The 20,275-nt window shown below is 44.1% G+C and overlaps 1 long non-coding RNA gene across 1 annotated transcript; it reads right to left on the bottom strand.

Annotated features, from left to right (window-relative positions):
• Positions 1 to 15,227: 15,227 nt before the first annotated feature.
• On the bottom strand, positions 15,228 to 19,352 carry LOC119462692 (uncharacterized). The gene is made up of 4 exons (XR_005194148.2): positions 19,248 to 19,352; positions 16,680 to 16,729; positions 16,506 to 16,575; positions 15,228 to 15,696 (listed from the first exon to the last, which is right to left on the bottom strand). It is a non-coding gene; the product is annotated as an uncharacterized LOC119462692 (long non-coding RNA).
• Between the last annotated feature and the right edge of the window lie 923 nt (positions 19,353 to 20,275).

Raw genomic sequence — 20,275 nt, 5'->3', positions numbered from 1 at the left:
ACAGGCGTTTCCTGGAAAACCTAACACCTGAAAAACAGTAAGTTTATTAGCGAGCAGAAAACCTGAAATCAGGAGCACCGGTGCATAATTTATTACGCTCTTCTATTCACTTTGTAAGTTTGATTACAAGGATTTTATGCTGGTTCAAGATAGAAGTGCTGCGCGTCTTTTACTTGAGCAAATAATGTTGAAGATTTCTAATGTTTGTGAGGCAGGTTAGAAAATGAATTTCCCTTCGATTTCAGTCCTCCCTGTGCCCTAATTCTCCGCATACTTGGTTTCAGTCATGTTAAAAACAACTATTTTAAACCTATAGACTATCAAGGGGCGTGAGAACGTCATTGCACTTACAGTTGCTGAGCAATGGGCATGGAGACCGGAAGCACTGAACAGGTACGCAGACCGTTCCGAAAGGGCACACTCGTCCCTGTAGACACCCAGGTAAGAGATCAGAATTCGTCCAAGACGACAGTATACCAGACAGTAGGTTTCACGTTACACTACTTGTGTGCTTGTGACTAGTATTTGTGTGTCTCGTGTTTGTTGATCTTTTTTTTTCCCTTAAAATCTTAATAAATGGATATCTCTGGATCATAGTGTCTGAGATAAGTGATCACAAAGTTACGCAACTGTGAATTTTAAGATCCCGATATCAGTAAACACGAAGGCAAGCGTTATTATTTCGCTAATAATCTGGGCCCACATTCACAAAACCTCTCTCACATAGGTAAACTGCCTGCTGTCATTTTCCGCCCCTGGAGAAGTCATGGGATTATTACGCCGAGCTATTTCATGACTTAGTTGGCGTTAAGACGTCTGTCAATGAGGAAATTCCTCAGAAAAGCTTTGTAAATGCAAGCCGTGATATCGGCATAATGATGGGTGTCAGTGCGTTTTTACTTCACAGAAAGATAGACCAACTGTCGCTATTCAGTCCTATATTCAATTAACATCTGTCGTGTCGAGATGGTGGAGTTGCAGAATACAAGTTAATGACAAAATAATTAATTAATAAATATGAATCAGAAGATCCAAACTTCGCAATTCACAGAGCGCTATGGCGTTGCACACACAGATGCTCTCTTAAGAAATTAGGGTTAAAACAAAATAAATGACTTCTTTCGTGAAATACGTCAATATCAAGAGCATCTAGATAACTAATAAGTCCAATATTGAAAGCTCTCACGTCCATCCCTGAGAACCAACGCCTCATTGCAGAAGCCGAACAGGGCTTCAACATCTTTCCGTATGCTGTCTTGCTTTCGAAATTGTTTACCATCGGTGCTTGTCCAATTAGTAACAAATAAGATCTTAAAGAAATAGCTCGACTGAAGCCAGATCTACCAAAACTACATCCGTATTAATAGTAAGATAAACCCTGCACTCTATGAAGATACATGTCCTTGGTGAGGGAGCGGTCAACTCTGCCCACGTAACGTGGAAGTGTAAACCACGGCCTCCAAATACCAATTCGCTCCTTACGGCGCAAGTGCCAAGTAAGGAGTAGTGGGAGGTTTAACTTCCTAGCGAAGATCTAGAGAGCCAGAGAGCTCTTCTCGATCAAGCCCTGTGAACCGCAGAGACCAGTGGAGCCGGGAAGTAAGGGACCCACTCACCGCCCAAAACGACAAAGGGAAATTAAGTTTATACTACTGCTACTTGCTGCAGTTCCTGACCAATGCAGAGCTACGAGCTTTTATTTCGTTTTTTTTTTCATATCAACATCAGCCAATATCTCTGTCCACTGCATAATTAATCACCGTGTGTTCTCTAATTCACACCTATTTACTCCTATTTTTTAATGATACGCATAACATTTTCCGTTCCCTCGCTACGTATCGCGTTCCTTAATTTCGTCCCAGGCGCCTTTTCATAACCTCTAAAGGTTTGCCCCATTGGTAGAATGCAATGATTGTACACTTCTTTTCAACGACAGTGGTAAGCTCCCAGTCCGGATTTGGCAATGCCTGCCGTATGCACTCCAACCCAATTTATTTTTCTGTAAATTTTATTCTCATGACTAGGCTCCCTTGTGAGTTATTGTCTTGACAAACGTACCTTCCACAGAATCTAGAGGCTGCGCGCCGAACAAGAATTCTTGTTTTCTTACTAGGCTATTGAACACAACCTTCGTCTTCTGCGTAGTAATCTTCAACCCTACTCCTACACTTTCTCAGATAACGTACTCAATCATTTCTTGCAATTCATCCCCAGTGCTTCTGAGCCCCTGAACATCATCAGCACACCGTAGTTGCTGAGATATACACCGTTGAACTTCACTCCTCACTCTTCCCATTGTAATAGCTTGAATACTTACTTCTCCGTATGCAGTGAATAACATTGAAGAGATTGCCTCTCCTTGCCTCACCCCTTTCTTGATAAGTAGTTTTCCACTTTTCTTGTGAAGAATTAGAGTAACTGGGAAATCATTAGACATATTTGCTAAGATACTCACGTAAACTTCGTGCACTCCTTCATTACGCAAGGCCCTTCACGACTACTGGTATCTCTACTAAATGAATTGCCTTTTCATTGTTTATGAAAGTCATACACAGATGTTGGTTGTGCTCCGCAGATTTCTCAATTACGTGATTGATGACATGAATATGATGTCATGACCCCTTCCTGAAGCCACCCTGTTCTCTTGGTTGATTGACGCCAAATGATGCCCTGATGCTATTCGAAATTACTTTATATGCCCTGTGGCTAATCCTCCTCGCTACAAACGAATCAGAGGCTTTACTGGCAAGAAAAGTTTGCGAACTTCATACACAAAGACTACTTGTTTGCAGAAGTTAAAAACGTCTGCGAGCATTCTAACTGTTTGAGTTATTGGTTGTCGCACGTAATGTCCTCAAGACACTGTTTTAAAACGCAAGTTTCGCATTTAACACGTCACAGTGGTGGCAGTACTGATATGCGTTCTTTCTTGGAGTTGTTTTTTCCAGTATCGAAATTATATCAGCTTAAAACTGCCTGTCTTTACACGGTTGTGCTTAAGATATACAGATATTTCAAATCTATGCACTTACATTACACATCCGTCCGAGTACAGGATCGGGTACTGTCGTAGGCTGGATCTGTGCCTTTGTTGTTGTGACTGAAACGATAACTTTCCTTCGTTATCTTAATTTGAGACACTACTTTATCATTGCAACATTGTCGAATTGCTGAAACAAATGCACAGTATACAACTGAGAGACAAATCTAAACAGTTTCTCCTCTAATGTTGTCCTTTGCATTCTAAAACTGCCATTAGCGTATCTGTTCCTATCTGTTATCAGCAAGTCACATTTCAGTGACCTATTGGACACACTAGTGCTGATTATATGACAATTTGTTACGAGCGTGGTCTCGGCTAAAGTAAAATAAATCGTGATCTCATGCACATTCAAAACTTTAGAGAGAGCTTTACTTTCAAAGTAATAAAATTTGACGGCTAATTGCTAATTGGTTGCTATTTTATTTTTCGTATTATCAATTATTTTTATAATTTGTTAGTACTGGCAAATTCTGCTGGAGAATTTTGCGCAATCATGATCAGATAGAAATTAAACAAGCTCTGTAAGAAAAATACTGTCCAAGCGTGTTTGCAGTGACCAAAGAGGCAGAATAACAGAGAAGGGTCAAGGGCAAGATATTATTATTGTTGTGAGGTGTTATAGTTAAAGTTCAGCGTTTCTACGTTTTAATCGCGTGCCCAAAAATTTTGGACATTTTTGAGAGGTGTTATAGTTATAGTTCGACGTTTCTACGTTTTAATCGCATGCCCAAAAATTTTGGACATTGCCCCTTCGGCAATCGTTCGAACAAAACTGCCGTGAGATGGGTGTTAAAGAAGAATGTTGTGCGAAAATCGCCGGCGGGACAGTATTATTCCCTGACATGGTTTTTACGCGACATACCTGGTCCACGAGAAACAGGTATGGACGCTTCATTCTCTATGGAAGAGATAGAAGCTGCTTTGGCGCTCTGCAGGCGTTCGTCTTCACCAGGGCCCGGTGAAATAACATACGCTACTTTGCGCCACCTAAGTAAGAAGCTTGACGAGAACTTCTGAACCTTTTTAATAGACCATGTTAAGATGCCGTTGTTCCACAGGAATGGAAACGCAGCCACCTGTTACCACTACTAAAATCAGGAAAGTCACCGCTGGAACTGGCACAATATCGGCCTATAGCACTCGCTAGCAGCGTCGGGAAGCTTATGGAACTTATGATCTTCATGCCTCTTGAGTGGTACCTTGAACAACACAAAATTTACCCTGACTCCATGGTGGGCTTTCGATGAAGCCGCTCATCGATCTAGTGTCATCTGCGGAGCAGCAAAAATCGGGGAAGCGATTATCAGTAGCAGTCTTGACGTGAAAGATGCTTACGACAACGTTTCCCATCACGGCATCCTAGACGCACTTTTGACAATTGAACTAGGAAGGCGAGTATTTCTATGGATCCTAAGCTACTTGACGCGAATGTCCTTGTTCGTAGGTACTGAGTATGGTCCGACTACCAGTCACTATACATGTGCCGTGGCATCCCCCAAGGCGGTGTTCTATGCCCTACTCTTTTGAACCACGTGCTTCTTGGGCTGGCTGAGTCCCTGCCTGAAACAGTGAGTGTATCAATCTACGCCGACGACACCTGCGTCTGGGCATCAGCAGTGGCTCACCTGCAGGTTCGAGCAAGGATACAGGAGGCCACAACACAGGTACCAGGCTGTCTTCGCACAAAAGATCTAACCGCTTTTGCGCGGAAAGCAATGACTGGTTTTCCTCCATGCATCAATCACCAGCCTATCTCCTACAAGAGAAATCATTAGTTTTTGGGTGTCAGTGTTGACCGGGACCTCCCCTGGAGCCCTCAGCTTGCCCATTTGAAGAAGAAGCTCACATATAATGCCCACGTCTTCAATTTGGGATCACTAGTAGGCTGCATGCTACAGTTGTACCAAGCACTTTTTATCGGATTTCAGTACTATAGCTCTCCCGTACTTTCTAAAACTTGCAAGTCAAATCTTCGAGCACTTCAGAGCGTGGAAGCACAGGCACTACGCTTGGTCCTCAGCCTTCCGCGGAGCGCCTCAGCAGCAGGAACAGATGCAATGGCTCGTGACCATTCAATCACGTCTCACATTACCACCGGTATGCTTAGGACGCGTATCCGTCCCATTTCGCGGATGCAACCAAGCTATCTTGCTTGCCTACCAGAATGACGACAACAGGCGCCATTCTCCAACATAGACAGCACTAACCATGCCTCCCTATACCGTCGCTCTTCACACCCTCAGCACGTTCACCGTCAGCCTTCTTGTGCTTACAACAACCTGAAGTGCACCTTTCCATTCCAGGAATAAGAAAGACTGACCTGCCTACCTTGTCCTTGAAGCAAGCAACTCTGGATTGTTTGCATACTTTCTTCTTCCACTGAGTCCACATACATACGGATTGCTCTTTAACTCAGACCAGCTCCATCGGTGCGGCGCATTGGTTATTCCATCAGAATCGAAAAGCACCAGATACGAAATTTCTCAGGCGCCGTTGATTGTATTAGGAACCAACCGGCGAATCAGTGGACAATATTCTGCGACTCAAGGACGGCCTTACAATGTCTTTTGTCACCTCCTCGTCACGGGTCCTATGAACAACTCGTGTCAGAGATACGAGAAATGCATCATCATGTAATCGTGAAAGGACACGACGTCGTGTTTCAGTGGCTGCAGGGTCATTGTGGTATATCCGGCAAGGCCCTCGCCGACGAAGCTGCTAGGAAAGCACACGAAGGAGAAAACCTTGTACTTTTATAGAGGACTGACGCAGCCCACCACTTCGCAAGCTAGAGCACCGTATGACGTTGGAGAAGTGGCACACACCTGAATTCAGTCACCATCGATTCAATGCCCTCGACCCATTTATGCAACTACGGCTGTTACCTGGGCTTCCGCGAAGTGAGGAAACAATGCTGTGCCGCGGACGCGTGGGCGTTGCATTCACTAATGCATATACATGTTTGATTGGAATGGCCGATAATGCCGAGTGCAATGTCTGTGGTGTCGAGGAGACTATAGAACACCTCCTGTGCTACTGCCAATCCTTTGAAAATGAAAGACATGCCCTATGCACCACTCTGAAACAGTTGGATAGAAAACCATTCACCTTGAACAGATCTTGGGGCCATGGCCTCGCATATAGCAGCTACAAAGGCCACAAAAGCGCTGCTGCGATTTTTGAAGACTACTGAATTGAGTGACCTCTTTGATCCGCACTGAGTGACCGCCTGTGATATACTCGTAGAGCATAAAACTGTTACTACGTCGGCGATATGCACAGCGGACTTTCTTTTCTTCTCTTGATCTTTCCCTCCCCTTTGCCCTTCCCCCAGTGCAGGGCAGCCAAGCGGGCTCAGCCCTGATTAAACTCCTTGCCTTTCATTTACCCTTTTCACTCTCCCTTCCCCGCAATACACCAGAACAACTAAATGGGCAGCATTTTCAAAAACTATATTTTGACACATCAGTTGAATTGCAACGAGCTTTCGTTAGCACCGTCGATAGGATACTTCCTTCAAATAACATGCGCAAGTGTGGCACTTGTTCGGCGCTAAGTGCTGCTTTAAAACATTGTTTTGTTCCTGACCAAAACACTGCTATAACGCAGTACTAAGCAGACGGAACGGTTGGACGTTCTTTCTGCATATGCTTTTGTTTTTAGCTTCTGTTGTGGCTTTAGCAACACCCATGCAACTAACGGGAAGTTGTTCATTTGCAGAAGAAAAGGCATGGAGTTTTCTTAGAAGTCATTCATTGCGATATCTCACCTCACTAGTTCCCTCGCGATAATTTCGTCGTACAATTTCAAAGCACCTGTTTTTCGACGTTTTATGGCTGTCGCTTTTGCTGCTACCCCTTGGTCAAGGGCCCAAACAAGACAACATTTGCGCCAGATACAGACGTTTTGCTCGTTCAGTATTGTACAAGTTCTTATCCGCCGGCACACGTTTGCTTGGCCCGTAAATGTACAAACGCACTTAGACCTTGCTTTCCTGAACAGCAGGCCACGCGCCGGTCGACAGACAAAAACCGCTGTTTCTCACTGTAACCTAACCCTTGGAAACGGCGCACGGCGATGCATGCTTGCACTGATATCGCAGGTGACATTTTACGCTACCGCGTTTCCCTTCTTCCGCAGGGTAATAAATTCAATCCTTGTCGCACAGCAGGGCGAGTCGAGTGCACGTCACTTCGATTTCGCAGCCTACCGTGCAAGCCGGCTGTGGTTTACAATAACGATACAAACACACGTGCGCGCTCACATGGAAAGAGAGTGCTCACGTAAAGACTAATGATTGTAAAGCGACACGGCTGCCTTCTGTAAACGAAGTTATTATGGCTCATCGGCAGCACATCCTAAAAACAACTATACGTGCCGCTTAAAGGAAGCAGGAGTAGAACTGGGGTAAACGTCTCATTTCACAGACGCCAGCCTTGTCTCGCGGCGCCGGCTTGTGGAAAGCCTTCGATGAATCAAAGCCTTGAAAAAGCAAATAAATTTAATTAAATTAATTGTTGGTATTCAACGCTCCAAAGCAATCTGTCGGCTATCATAGACGCCGTAGGGGAGTGCTGCAAATTATTATGTACACCTTGTCGTTATTTATCGCATGCCTGAATCTAAGTACACGAGCACGTTTTAGCATTCCACCGTCATCACAATGTTGCCACCATGGTCGGGAATCGAAGCCAGGACCTGGTACTTAGCAGCAGAACGCCGTGTTTACTCACCCCCCGCGGAGGGTCATAGGCGAAATAGGAAAGCGATATTTTGAGGGATACAGTATAAGGCCCCCAAATTAGTTCACTGTAACAAAGTTATTTACTCAGGTGTTGTTGATATAATACTCTGTATCGGAAAAGCAGGTAATGCTCAATGCATAGGGAGGCAACGTATGCTGCTTACGCTCCGTAGATTTCACCAAATTGCCGGGAGGAGTTGTCGCTTAATATTGTCGTGGTAGATTTTTGCAATATTTGACAAAATTAGGCGTTTAACATTGAAATATACCAGAAATGTTATATTATAGTGAATTTCAAGCTTTGGCGCAATAGGTTCAATTCAAAGGGCTAATCCGGCTACTCATGCGCGGTAAAACTTCACCGTTGCTTGGCGAGCAGCAGGCAACAACGAGAACAGAGCTCAGAAATTATAAACATACGGTATAACCATAAAGCTTGTCTGAGTAGCGTTGATTAACCCCTTCTCAACAGATCAGAAAGCGTCGAAAAACGGTTGTCGCCTTAGCATAGTAAACCAAAAACCTCGGAACTAGGCGCCCACGAAAGTTTATAGAAAGTGAAACGCATTCATTTAAATGTACCTTAAGATATGTGTTTGTAAACTGAAGCACATCGCTACCCGCCAGGCTAACATAACTTACCTGTCAATGCCAAAATCAGGAAAACGACCAGAGGATGCAGCCTGGCCATGTCAAAGCAGCTAATCGCTACGGTATGCTTACTGTGCACACGATTTCTATAACTCTCACAACCGCTGTGCCCAACCAGCATCTGAATATAAGCCGTCTTCGAGTCACGACCGCCACCCAGAGCATAGCCTTGCTGCCTACTTTGTCCTTGGAGATACACGTGAGATGGTGCGGGCTCTCTCAGCTACCTAGGGCACTCATTAAGTCAAAGCCACGATATAAGCCACCTTCGCGGCTGTCCCTCATGCGGGTGTTTTGCGTAATGACCTTGTTTGTTTCTTGCTTCCCACAAAAAGGAGTACGCAAATTGGAATGATCAGAGAAAGTATTAGTTTGATGGTGAACGAAAACCGGACCCGAATAACAGTATACTATGGGGGTGCGTGCATGTGTGCGTGTGTGCGTGTGCGTGTGTGTGTGTGTGTGTGTGTGTGTGTGTGTGTGTGTGTGTGTGTGTGTGTGTGTGCGTGCGTGCGTGCGTGCGTGCGTGCGTGCGTGCGTGCGTGCGTGCGTGCGTGCGTGCGTGCGTGCGTGCGTGCGTGCGTGCGTGCGCGTGCGTGCGTGCGTGCGTGCGTGCGTGTGTGCGTGTGTGCGTGTGTGTGTGCGTGTGTGCGTGTGTGTGTGTGTGTGTGTGTGTGTGTGTGTGTGTGTGTGTGTGTCGGGAAAAGGGAGGAGGAGGAGGCTGTAGCGATGATGGGTTCTTACTGTCCTCAAAAGTTCCATACATTTCTAACAGCTCAGGAGGCAACCATCTTAAACGCGGTGCGCCCGGTGATATTCACCAGTGAATGGGTAAAAAAAAAAAGACAGAAAATAATTCAAAAGCACAATGTACTGACGCTCTCCTCATACGTAAGTAGCTGTTAACCCGCCCGGCTTTTGCACGACCGCAATAATGAACCCACTGTACAGCTGTGGTAACCGTTTGAAGCCTGACGGCGGCCACTGTTAAAAAGACAAAGTTTTCATGCAGGCCATTATTTTGTAATCCGATTAGCATTCTTGAGCAATTGTCGCACTTTGCTGTCTGTCTTTTGCCGCAGCAAGTACGCGGACGCGGGATTGCTAAGAGAAACCATCCGGTTACAAGTGCGAAGCTGGTAACCACCTGTAGACAGGTAAAATTGGACATGACATGGTTCAGTGGCTTAGTGACTGCGGCTTTCTCCTGCTGGGATCGAGGTCACGAGTTTCATTCCAGCCCGCAACTTTCTCATTCCGGTGTAGGTGTAACTCGGGAACGCTCGAATGCCGTGCTTGTAGTGCAGCCACCGAGCCTTAGTTGGTGAAAATAAATATGGAGCCCTCGACTAAAGGCGTATCTCATGCACCTGTGTGGCTTTGTAATGTTAACCCCACCATTCAGATCAAAAATCACCGACGGAACATTGAACAAAAAGAATTAGAAGGAATCCACCTCACGATGAATGTCAACGTTAATGCGATTAGCATTGAAACAATGCATCAACGCACAATATTGCAATCGCCGAAAAGCGTCTGTACGAGGCGCGTATGCAGCCGGTCCCTTTCCTATATGGACACGGTTGCGCCATCTAGCGCTGCTTCAGCGAGCTCCCCGCGTGGCGCGTGTCTGAATGTATATTTAAACAACGTTGTCTGAATATAGTATATGACGTGTGTTCAACTGCGCCCAGAACCAAAGAAATGCGCATGATTTTATGATTTAAATTTATCAAGTGGGAGTTTATCGAACGACATTTAATTGATACATCCATCCTGCACGAAGTTGCGCCCATAGCTGATTTGACCACGTGGGAGCATTTCTGCTCTCACTAGATCGCCAAATTGCCAGTCTGCTTCTGCCTCATTGTTCACACGGTTCATTATCTCCCAATGCAGATCCGCAATCACGGTTTCCTTTTTATTTCTTCTTTTACGAGTACTAATCGTCCAACCCCCAAATGGCACTCTAAATTAGTGCGAGTACAAGTCAGCTTTTAAAGGGAAACCGATATCCAGAGTTGACTGACACGGTGCGATAAAGAGAGTTGTTGAATGGCCAATTAAAATCACTGACTGCCTTCTTCGGTGGTCGCTTCAACTATTGTGAGGCTGTGATTGGCGCCGTCTAAAAGACAGGCTCACCGTTCTATTATGTTCGTTCTTTCTTTTCTTTTATTTCCTGATGCGAGGCAAGAAACCACGCGCTTCTTAATGCGCATCCCGCACGGCATGTGTTTGCTCGTAGTCGCAGAGATGAAGTGAAATTGCAGATATACCACAGATTATTAGCGGCGCACGACCATAATGCAGAAAACTATAAGCAATTATAGAACTTGTTCTCAAAGGTGAATGAATGTCGCCGGCAGCTGCGTCGGTGTTTTTTTTTTTTTTTGAAGTATGTGTTAAAAAATACCTTCAGATATCGTTTTTTTTTTTTCGTTCTTATCTATGTCCCCGTCATTGAGACAGATCAGGTACAGCGAAGGGGAGCGGGATTTGAGGTGGGGGCGTTAACATGGAAGAAAAACACGAGGGCAGCACGCTCAGCGTTGTGATAAGGGCGTTCATCAGCGTCACACGACAATGGCCATTTTCTGTCAGCACATTCCACGTTAATAGTCATGTCGCTTGAAATGAGACCGGCGAAGCAATTGCGCATGAACTCTGAACGGAAGACGAAGGGGTAAATATAAATTCTGGGGTTTTGAACAGGGCATGCCGTAGTAGAGGACTACTATGTGCACCCAAATAATAAGTAAGACTAGCGTGTGTTTGTTCATGTTTTTCATTATACTCCCAGCGAAATGCGGCCGCCACGGCCGGGATCACATTCACATCCTCGACCTAAGCACCCTAACGTCATTTTCACTGGGCTACCGCTGCGAATTGACAAAGGTTTAACAGAAATATGGAGAATTGGAAATATTCACTGTGTGCGAAGAACCGAAACCTCAGCCTGAAGACAACGTTTCAACAAAGCCATAAAACACGACACATCATCAACGTTTCAAGAAAGGGACTTGTCTTCGTCACAGCGACAGCTACTTTCCTAGGCGGCACTTATATAGCTCCCCCTCCCCCCTTCCATTTACAAGGGGCGAGGAGGCTAATCAGGTGCGAGATTGTAAGCTGAGGGCTATCTAAGGACCATGGAATTGATAAAAAAAATTGGAAAGTATAGTTGGGATTGCGAAAAAAGTGCGGCGGTTGTGCTGCAGGAACTGCTAGTTATTCCTTTTAACCAATTCCTGCTAATGTGAACCCTCCGTAGTTTTGTTGGTTTCTTTTAATATTTCCCTAAACGGTCGAAGTTAGAAAAGTTATTTGCATGTACCGTGAATCGCTCAAGCGTTTCACGGCACTTTCTCGTACATGTGTTTTGGACACTGCAAGCGCGGCGTTATTTGCCGCCGCTTATTATACGTATCGTACGGGTATTACAAAATCGAAGTGCGTTAAAACATCGTGGCACTGACCGTTGACTGTGTGCGCCACGTAAATATGCTCCCTGCTTCACGCCATTATCTATAAGCTACCACTTAAAGCACGTATGATGAGCATTGTGCGGTGACGCCAGGGAAAGAATTGAGCGATCTTTCAACTATAAGCTATTATGCCAACGTTTTGTAGAAGTCACTGTTATTTTAATAAACCAAGACAAATTGTTGCGACAGTCCAGATTCATTTGCTATTTGTTACGGCATAAAACTAATGAATTAGAACGAAGTATATAGCTTACCCAAACATTACCTTAATCCAGATTCATGGAGCATTAGCTCGGCGCCGAAATTTATGGCACAGACCCGACGCCGCAGCGCTCATTATGGTCTTTCCAAATAGAGTATTATTATTATTATTATTATTATTATTATTATTATTATTATTATTATTATTATTATTATTATTATTATTATTATTATTATTATTATTATTATTATTATTTGCTGCTTGCAAGGAGATGTTGGTGCCGGTTACACACCACCGACTACTCCTCATCTCTTAATGCATAGATGAGCTCAAACACAGAATAAAACTGTCATGCAGATAATTTAAAAAGTACTATAGCGACAATATTTCGAAAGTTTCCGTACGTACAAGAAAAACAATTATTTCTGAGCACTTCACAAGCGTTCAAGTGTTCATTATGCCGTAAGTATGGCAACCCTCGTTGGTGGAAAACAAAGCGCACACAAACGCACACAAAACAACCACATGAATACGATAACAAAAGTGTAAACGGGAAAACCGCACAAATGAAAATGTTGAAAATGACCGCATTTTGTTAACTTTTAACTGGTTGCCTGGGTTATCTCGATTTGTTCTCGCAACGATGTGTGATATTCTCGTTTGAGTGCCCGGATAACGGCTCTGGCTTATGGCTCAAGGTCAATCGAAGGTCGCCGACAACGGCAGCTAAATGTCATCATCATCATCAGCCTATATATTTAGGTCCACTGCAGGATGAAGGCCTCTCCCTGCGATCTCCAATTACCCCTATCTTGCGCTAGCTGATTCTGACTTGCGCCAGCAAATTTCCTAACTTTATCACCCCACCTATAGTTTTCTGCCGTCCTCGACTGCGCTTCCCTTCTCTTGGTATCCATTCTGTAACTCTAATGGTCCATCGGTTATCCATCCTACGCATTACATGGCCTTCCAAGTTCCATTTTTTTTAAATCTTAATGTAAGGTAAAAGTATTTCATGCTTAAAAAGTTACAGGCCTGCACACGCAACACAGTCACAACGCAAGCTCCATAGGAGATCCATTTAGACAGCTCGCACTAGGAGGTCTTCACGGCTAAGTCAATTTGCATCATTTTCACGAGAACGAACTGAACTGTCCGCCCGGAGTCTACGGCGACCTGCTGCTTGGGCTCCTTTGTGCACAATGGTCTCCTGAGCCCGACGTTGCCTGATTGCAGCCGCGCGTAGCTCGACGATTCGCTTCTTTAGCAGCGGTTCGTACCTTGCGAGGAGGTGGCATAACGTGTACCGAAGAGTAAACACAGGTATCGAGACTACGCGGCGCACATGTCACATCCCTTGACTGGTGGCACGATAAGATGCTGTTGATGATGTTGATGATGATAATTTATTGGCATCTCCTTTGAAAGAAGGCGGTGACAAACGGTCGCTTAGCCTGCTTGATTTAACCATGTCCAGCGGCATGCAAGATGCAACTGCTACATGTCGGGACACATGGTGAAATGCAATCTAAAGTTTGCACGTATCGACGCTACGCAGCGCGCATCTCAGGTCGCGTGACAAATGGCACGATACGGTGCTAATGATGATGATGATGATGATTTATTGGCCTTCTCTTAGAAACGGGGTGGTGACAGTCACCTAGACTGCTAGATTTAATCAGTTATACTATACATGTTTTTTTATTCTAGAACGGCGTCCTCCTTTATGCCACCAAAATAATTAGACAGGCAGCACTTCATAAATGCCTGTGACACAATTGAACATGGCAAAGCCTGTTACGCCTGCACTGTGTAGTGATTCACCACGCGACTTTAAAGACCATTCGCTTGACGCGCCTGCACAAATAGCGCCGATCTTCTTACTGAACTTTGCGATTATTACGCGGTAACCATATTAACCACAGCGTACTAAAAGAGAAGAAACGCGGTGTGGAATGCATTGTGGCAACTCTCAGCCCGCGCAATCTCCCGCAAGGCGAAGTTGCAGCGCTAGACAAAATGAAAGAAAGAATCAAAACCCGTTATATTCATGTCCCGATCCTGAATATAACGCGACCAGCGTTCTAAAGCCAGAAAAATCGGAATGGGGGGGAGCTGCACATGATGTGCAGATACAGTTATTTCCACATGTTGCAACGGGACATGCAGCTTATATTACTTTGGGGCCATGTTTTCCTAGAGGAGCTCTTTTCTCCAGAGGGGGGGGGGGGGGGGGGGGGGGCATTTCTTTCGGGGCCACGTTTTCAGAACCCCTTTTCCTCACTTGCAATGCCTTGCTAAATTCCGTCATAATAAACTGTTGCCAATACATTGATTTTCTGGGTTCCTCACAACCGCTCATAAGCTCCCTCAAGATACGCCCTTTTCTGTCGACACAAAACACACTCCCTGCTCAGATCAACATTACCACCGACTAAAGTGCCTACATAATACCGTGGGCACCTAACCTCCTACCGCGAACTTGTACAACCTAAAAAGGACAACTTGAGAACGGAAAAGCTAAGATTCTAAGGGCCATACCAAGAAAGGAGCGCACGGGTGGGTTGGTTTGGTAGGTTTGGATGACGTGTGTGAACGGCAAAGGATGACTATGACTGGATACACAGTGCTAACATTTTGAGAAAAAGAAAAAAAAGGTGGGGTGAAACATACTTTGTCCAGTTTGCTACCCTACACATGGGGAGGGGTTGGAGGAGTATAATAGAGAGAGAAGGCGTGAGTCCAGATCAATAAAATATGCATAATGCAAGATGCAGCGTATATCTACAGTAGGGCGCTAAAGTATGTCGCTTTCGGCTATACTGCAGAAGAATTCGAGTGGCTTTCAGCGCTGATGAGCAGTCATACCAGGCTTCCAAGGCTTTTACTTCGGTTAAAGGGCCAATCGTCCAGCCTACTCAAGGCACTCTGGCAAGACTGGCGTTGTTTGTCGACGCGGGAACAGTTGTAGATGAGACGACCGATATTCTCTTCACATCTGCACTGAGCCCCCACGGGCGAGACCCGAGCAAACAGTTTTGCAAGCATGCAGTAATCTGCATTTCTTAACTGTGGTTGAGGCCACGTTTATGATTGCAGCAGATTGATGAAGACCTCGAAGGATGTAGAAGTTGGACTACGCTTGTACAGTGGTTATTGGCACGCGAAGAACATGTCTTGCAATGCAGATGGGCACTTTAAGTTCGTCTGTACGGCGGCCGCTTCAGAGCTGAAGCGTCTCAGAAGGTATGAGTTGGCTGTCCCCTTTTGAACTCAACTGTTCATTAAAGCATAATCATCAGAACTAATTTTTCATGGCCCAACCAGGCCGAAAGCAAAGCACGAAATTGTATCTGTAGTTTTTATTCTAATTTCCCTATTGTAAGAACGCTAACCATCTCTTTTCATCTTGATTTATTTGTGCCAACACCGACGAAGGGGCAGAGGGTTTAGAATTCCAGTCACCTTGCACATTTCGGAAGTATGTGAGGTCATGTTTTTGTGCATCCTAACATAATCCAGTTTGTTCCTTGGCTTCACAAAATATCAGTAGAATTCTCTTTTACACCTGCAAACGTAAAAAAAATACAAGTAAATAGTATGTCTCACAAACTTCTCTTGAATTAAAATATGTTCATCGCAAGCAATGACAGCGACTTCTAAACAAGGTCTCCCAGCGCACTGCACGTAGTACTGTGCAGGTGGATGAGTGATATACGCACGTTAGCTGTATTAAGTGCGGAAGAAACAACACGTGGTCTTCAAATTCGCAAGAAAGCTACACATTCAAAACCAGCTCTGATATCTTGTATTCAAGTACTTCGGCTTTGCCATGCAATTACAACGAATGGTCACTCATGGAAATGTGTTGCCGTTATTTTTTTTTTCTTCTACTCCGGTTTGCTCTAGGAGGCTGGCGATTTGAATAATATCTGCAACAGTAAATTAAGAGAAAGAAACTTCTAATTGTGAAATAAAGAAGCCAATTGATGAACGAGCGTGATCAAATTCAGTTTACAATGCGATGTGCGAATTTTTGCTCTTGAGAGATTGGGGTAGGAAGCTCCTCGGCTATTCCATTTCTCTATGTTCCACACCAAAAATGAACAAATAAATTAATATGATCAATTAGCAGATGAAAAAATAAATAAAGACGATATACTGAACATAGTGCAGTGGTACCAGCTCAGTTATTATTGTCAGGTTAAATAGACGTGAACACATGATCTTTAGAATCGGTAATTGCGGCTTTCAGAAAAATATATCAGGTTTTTGGGCACGCTGCACATAGGAACTCTTCTAGCTCTATTTTTTTTATTGTTGTAGATGTAATGTTCCTGATATTACAAACGATATACGTGGTTTTGTTCAACTTACAGTGGCTCTGTGGGCAAGGATGCGTGACGCAACGAATGTACCTGCATTTGTAGCCCGGTGGACACGGTTCCTGCAAGGATGTCACTCTTACATAAAGTAAGGCCATTTTTAAACAAATCAACGGACTATAGAGCTTCGCTCGAAAATTCTCAACATTGCAGGAGCAACACTTACGGTCTCACAGGGAATGATCGATGCTTTTTCGTCAGAAGAAGCACAGATGGCTGTAAATAGATCGTCATAAATTCAAACACTTTTGGAAATAGAACTTGCATAGTGCAATGTATGGACATGTTGAGGGACTGTTTTCAAACTGCGTTGTTTAAAATGAAAACCATATCAACAAGCCCTAGTCGCAACTTAATTTCACACATTCTTTTTTTCGTAAACAATGCATGCGTATTACTAAGTAATGCTGTCGACCTAAAGTATAACGTCGTGATCATCATTGCCTGTCTATCCGCGGCAGGACGAAGGCCCAGTGATCCTAATTACCCCTGTTTTTCACCAGCTGACACCATCCTGGGCCTTCAATTTTTTTTATTTCATCACAGCAGCTGTTCTCTGCCGTCCTTGACTCCGCTTTCCCTTGACACCCCTTCTGTGATACAAAAGAAAGTTTCTCGTGCTAAATCCGCATGCACTGAAGAATTGTGCTGTTTTGGACACTTACAACAACGCAGTCTTTCCTAAAGCACTGCGGTGTATATAGAGTCATTTCAACACGCTCACTCTAATTTGACTATTTTTAAGTGCGGAGCACTTTAGGGGCCCGGGCTGTCGGCGTCTAATGTATCATGTGTCATGTCGTCACGCTCAGAAAGCATAAGCGCAAAACACGGCCAAAACATGTCAATACCACCGAAAAACCGGTTAAAATAAACTAACTAGATTCAGAATAATATACAATACAGGAATATAGTTAAGAATTATTTGAATTAACAGGAATTCCTTAAAATCACTTATATCACCAGCAAAGGCTTGGCTCCATGTGCGTGTCGATTTCCCACCAGTTGTGCCTTAGCACAGGTGTCAAAAGGGATGATTGATTGCTAAACACAAGATAAACACAGCATAAAACAAGATAAACACAAGAAAAACGCAAGGGAAACACCAGCTAATCGCTGATCCGCACTCCCTCAGCTTTCACGTTGAGTGGAACCGCATTACCACCGAGTTTACGATTGCATTAGCGCCGAGTTTCTTTACTGCAGGAGCGGTATTTCTCGACGACTTCTACAGACTTCCGTTTCGTGGAGACTACGTTATCGACCGGCACGGCTCAACACAGGAAAACCCGCATACAACGAGTCGGAACATACGTATAGCCATCAATACTACCCCCGCAGATGGGGCGATCACGGTCTTTGTTCTCTGCGCAATTATGCAACAAAAGAACAAACACTTCCTAAATATCCTCATTGGAACAAATATACGCCGGCAAGAGCATCATTCCTTTCATGAACCAAATTCGTTTTTTTTTTCGGCGCTTTCTCCCGTTTTCGTCCGGACTTTCTGCACAAAAAACTGGGATATTGAGCAACCGGGTGGCAGGGCGCAATGTTCGCCGAACGCTACCTCTTTGAGACACACGTGCGAGTTAGTTAGTTAGTTAGTTAGTTAGTTAGTTAGTTAGTTAGTTAGTTAGTTAGTTAGTTAGTTAGTTAGTTAGTTAGTTAGTTAGTTAGTTAGTTAGTTAGTTAAATTGGGTTTGTTGGCACAAAAGCGACTTAGGCTTTGCTGCGCAAGTCACACACGTGCTGTAACGCCGGAGCTTTGCGGCATCTGAATGTTAAGTTTCTATGGTCGGTGGTGGTGCGTTTCTTCGTACGGCGAGAAGCACATCTATCGCGGCACCATATTTTTCCTCTGCCTGGGCTGACGAATCCTGGGAGCGTTTAACCGCTGCGCTGAAATGGTCTGCAAATTTTCTAAAGTCCACTGCGCTGAAACGCAGAATGCATTGTAATAACCTTCCATGTGTAATACACAATTCGATGTCATGTACTTGCAAACGTATTTCTCGCTACTTTAACTGTTCCATAGTATTTTGCGGACACAGCTTCTGCGGTAACAACCTAAGAATTACATACTCCGTCTCAAAACCGTAGCGTGCACTTAATTTTACCCTCTGAAAGATAACCGAGTCAGGTGGAGTCTACTCACAGCTTAACGAATTTGCTCTGATAATGTAATTGCTAGGCTAATTTGTGTCAAGCTAAAGTATCACCTTTGACTGAGCACTGATATCAGTATAACCCATAAAATTTGCCAAGACGTTAATCCAGCCTTGCTCAAAAAACCAGAGACACCTAGACACATCCGTACGGAGATGGCCGTTCACAGAAATAAGCGAAGCAAATTTGCTTTCGCATGTATGCGAATTGTGCTTGAGTTTGACAGCGCACACATAACGTTTTTATTGTCGACTGTTGTTTGGTTCAGAATCCCAATAGCCGTAACATTTTTTTCTTCTTTTGTCTCATGTAAACAACCTGATGGTAACATAAAATGAGACGTTCTATACGAGTGGTGCGACTAGACTCATTAGAGACGCGAACAAAATTGGTCGTAAAAAATACATATTTGTACAAAGACAAGTAAAAAAAGAGAAGGTTTAAGTATACGACCTTTCGTGGAGTCGCACAGAAAGACGAAAGATGAACCTGACTATAGCTCGTTCACAGATTCTGAAAATTACGTTTATGGAAACGCAATCTGACACTACTCTGTGACACTTACCAGCAGTAAATAGCGCCAGTGCAAGAATCAGATATCGCATGTTGACGCCTTCTCGCGGCTTTGTTGCACAGAGTGCAGCGTTCGTGTCTACACAAAGCAAGCAGAGCTTATATATACCTTGGAATACTACACGCTATAGCACGCGTCAACCTTTTCTTCTTCTTTTTTTTTTCCAGACCTCGTCAGGTAAAAGTTTCGTACAGGAAGTTGGCGCGAGACTGAATGCTGATGTGTTACTGCTGGTGTGATATCGTTACCATTCGCCGTGCAATCGCTTACGAACAGTATGCAAGAAGCAAGCTCGGTAGCTTATGCCATCCTAGAACAGCAGGAAAAAGAAACGACCGGAAACCAGTCCCTTTCAATCTAATGACTCATTCCATAAGCAAAGAAAAAAAAAGAATATTGCAGCACGCGTACTGCTCTGCCTTTCCTCTTCTCAAAGCGTACGTCATGGCCAGCATGACTAATGACCGATTTCTCGCCTGTCTAGTAGCACACTATAAATCACCGTCGTTTGCGCAGTTTTCCCGATATACCAAGAAACTGCGACGTCACGATATTGTAATTCTTCGTTGAATGCAAAATTTAATTGTCATTTGCGTCAAGTATGACTTCACCTGCACAGCACTTTGCAAATACTCAAACCAGTTTATGAACCATCCTTGTCAATATAAAAATAAAACACTGTGTTAAAAGGAAACATAGAAGGGAGACATGAACGCCAGAATCATTTGTGCAGAGTGCGCTATGAAAATTATATAATTAGATGATTAGAAAACTAGATGTGATATAACTGCTACGGCGTCCCGCGCGTTCGTTCCAACCGCATTACACTGCATGGTCCCGTGAGGACTTAGGGTCGATAAATTGTCATTGGAGGCGATAGGTCTGATTTAAGGAACAGTTGAAATATTACCCTTTTATTTCTGCATTTCCTTACTTTGAAACAAATTGCAGCAAACATGTGACGACAAATGATCTTTAAAAAATTTCGCCAGATGCAACAAGTTGTAATCTAATACAGC

The sequence above is a fragment of the Dermacentor silvarum genome, chromosome 8 (genome assembly GCF_013339745.2).
Source record: "Dermacentor silvarum isolate Dsil-2018 chromosome 8, BIME_Dsil_1.4, whole genome shotgun sequence".
Taxonomy (NCBI): domain Eukaryota; kingdom Metazoa; phylum Arthropoda; class Arachnida; order Ixodida; family Ixodidae; genus Dermacentor; species Dermacentor silvarum.
This window is presented reverse-complemented; position numbering and strand designations above follow the sequence as displayed.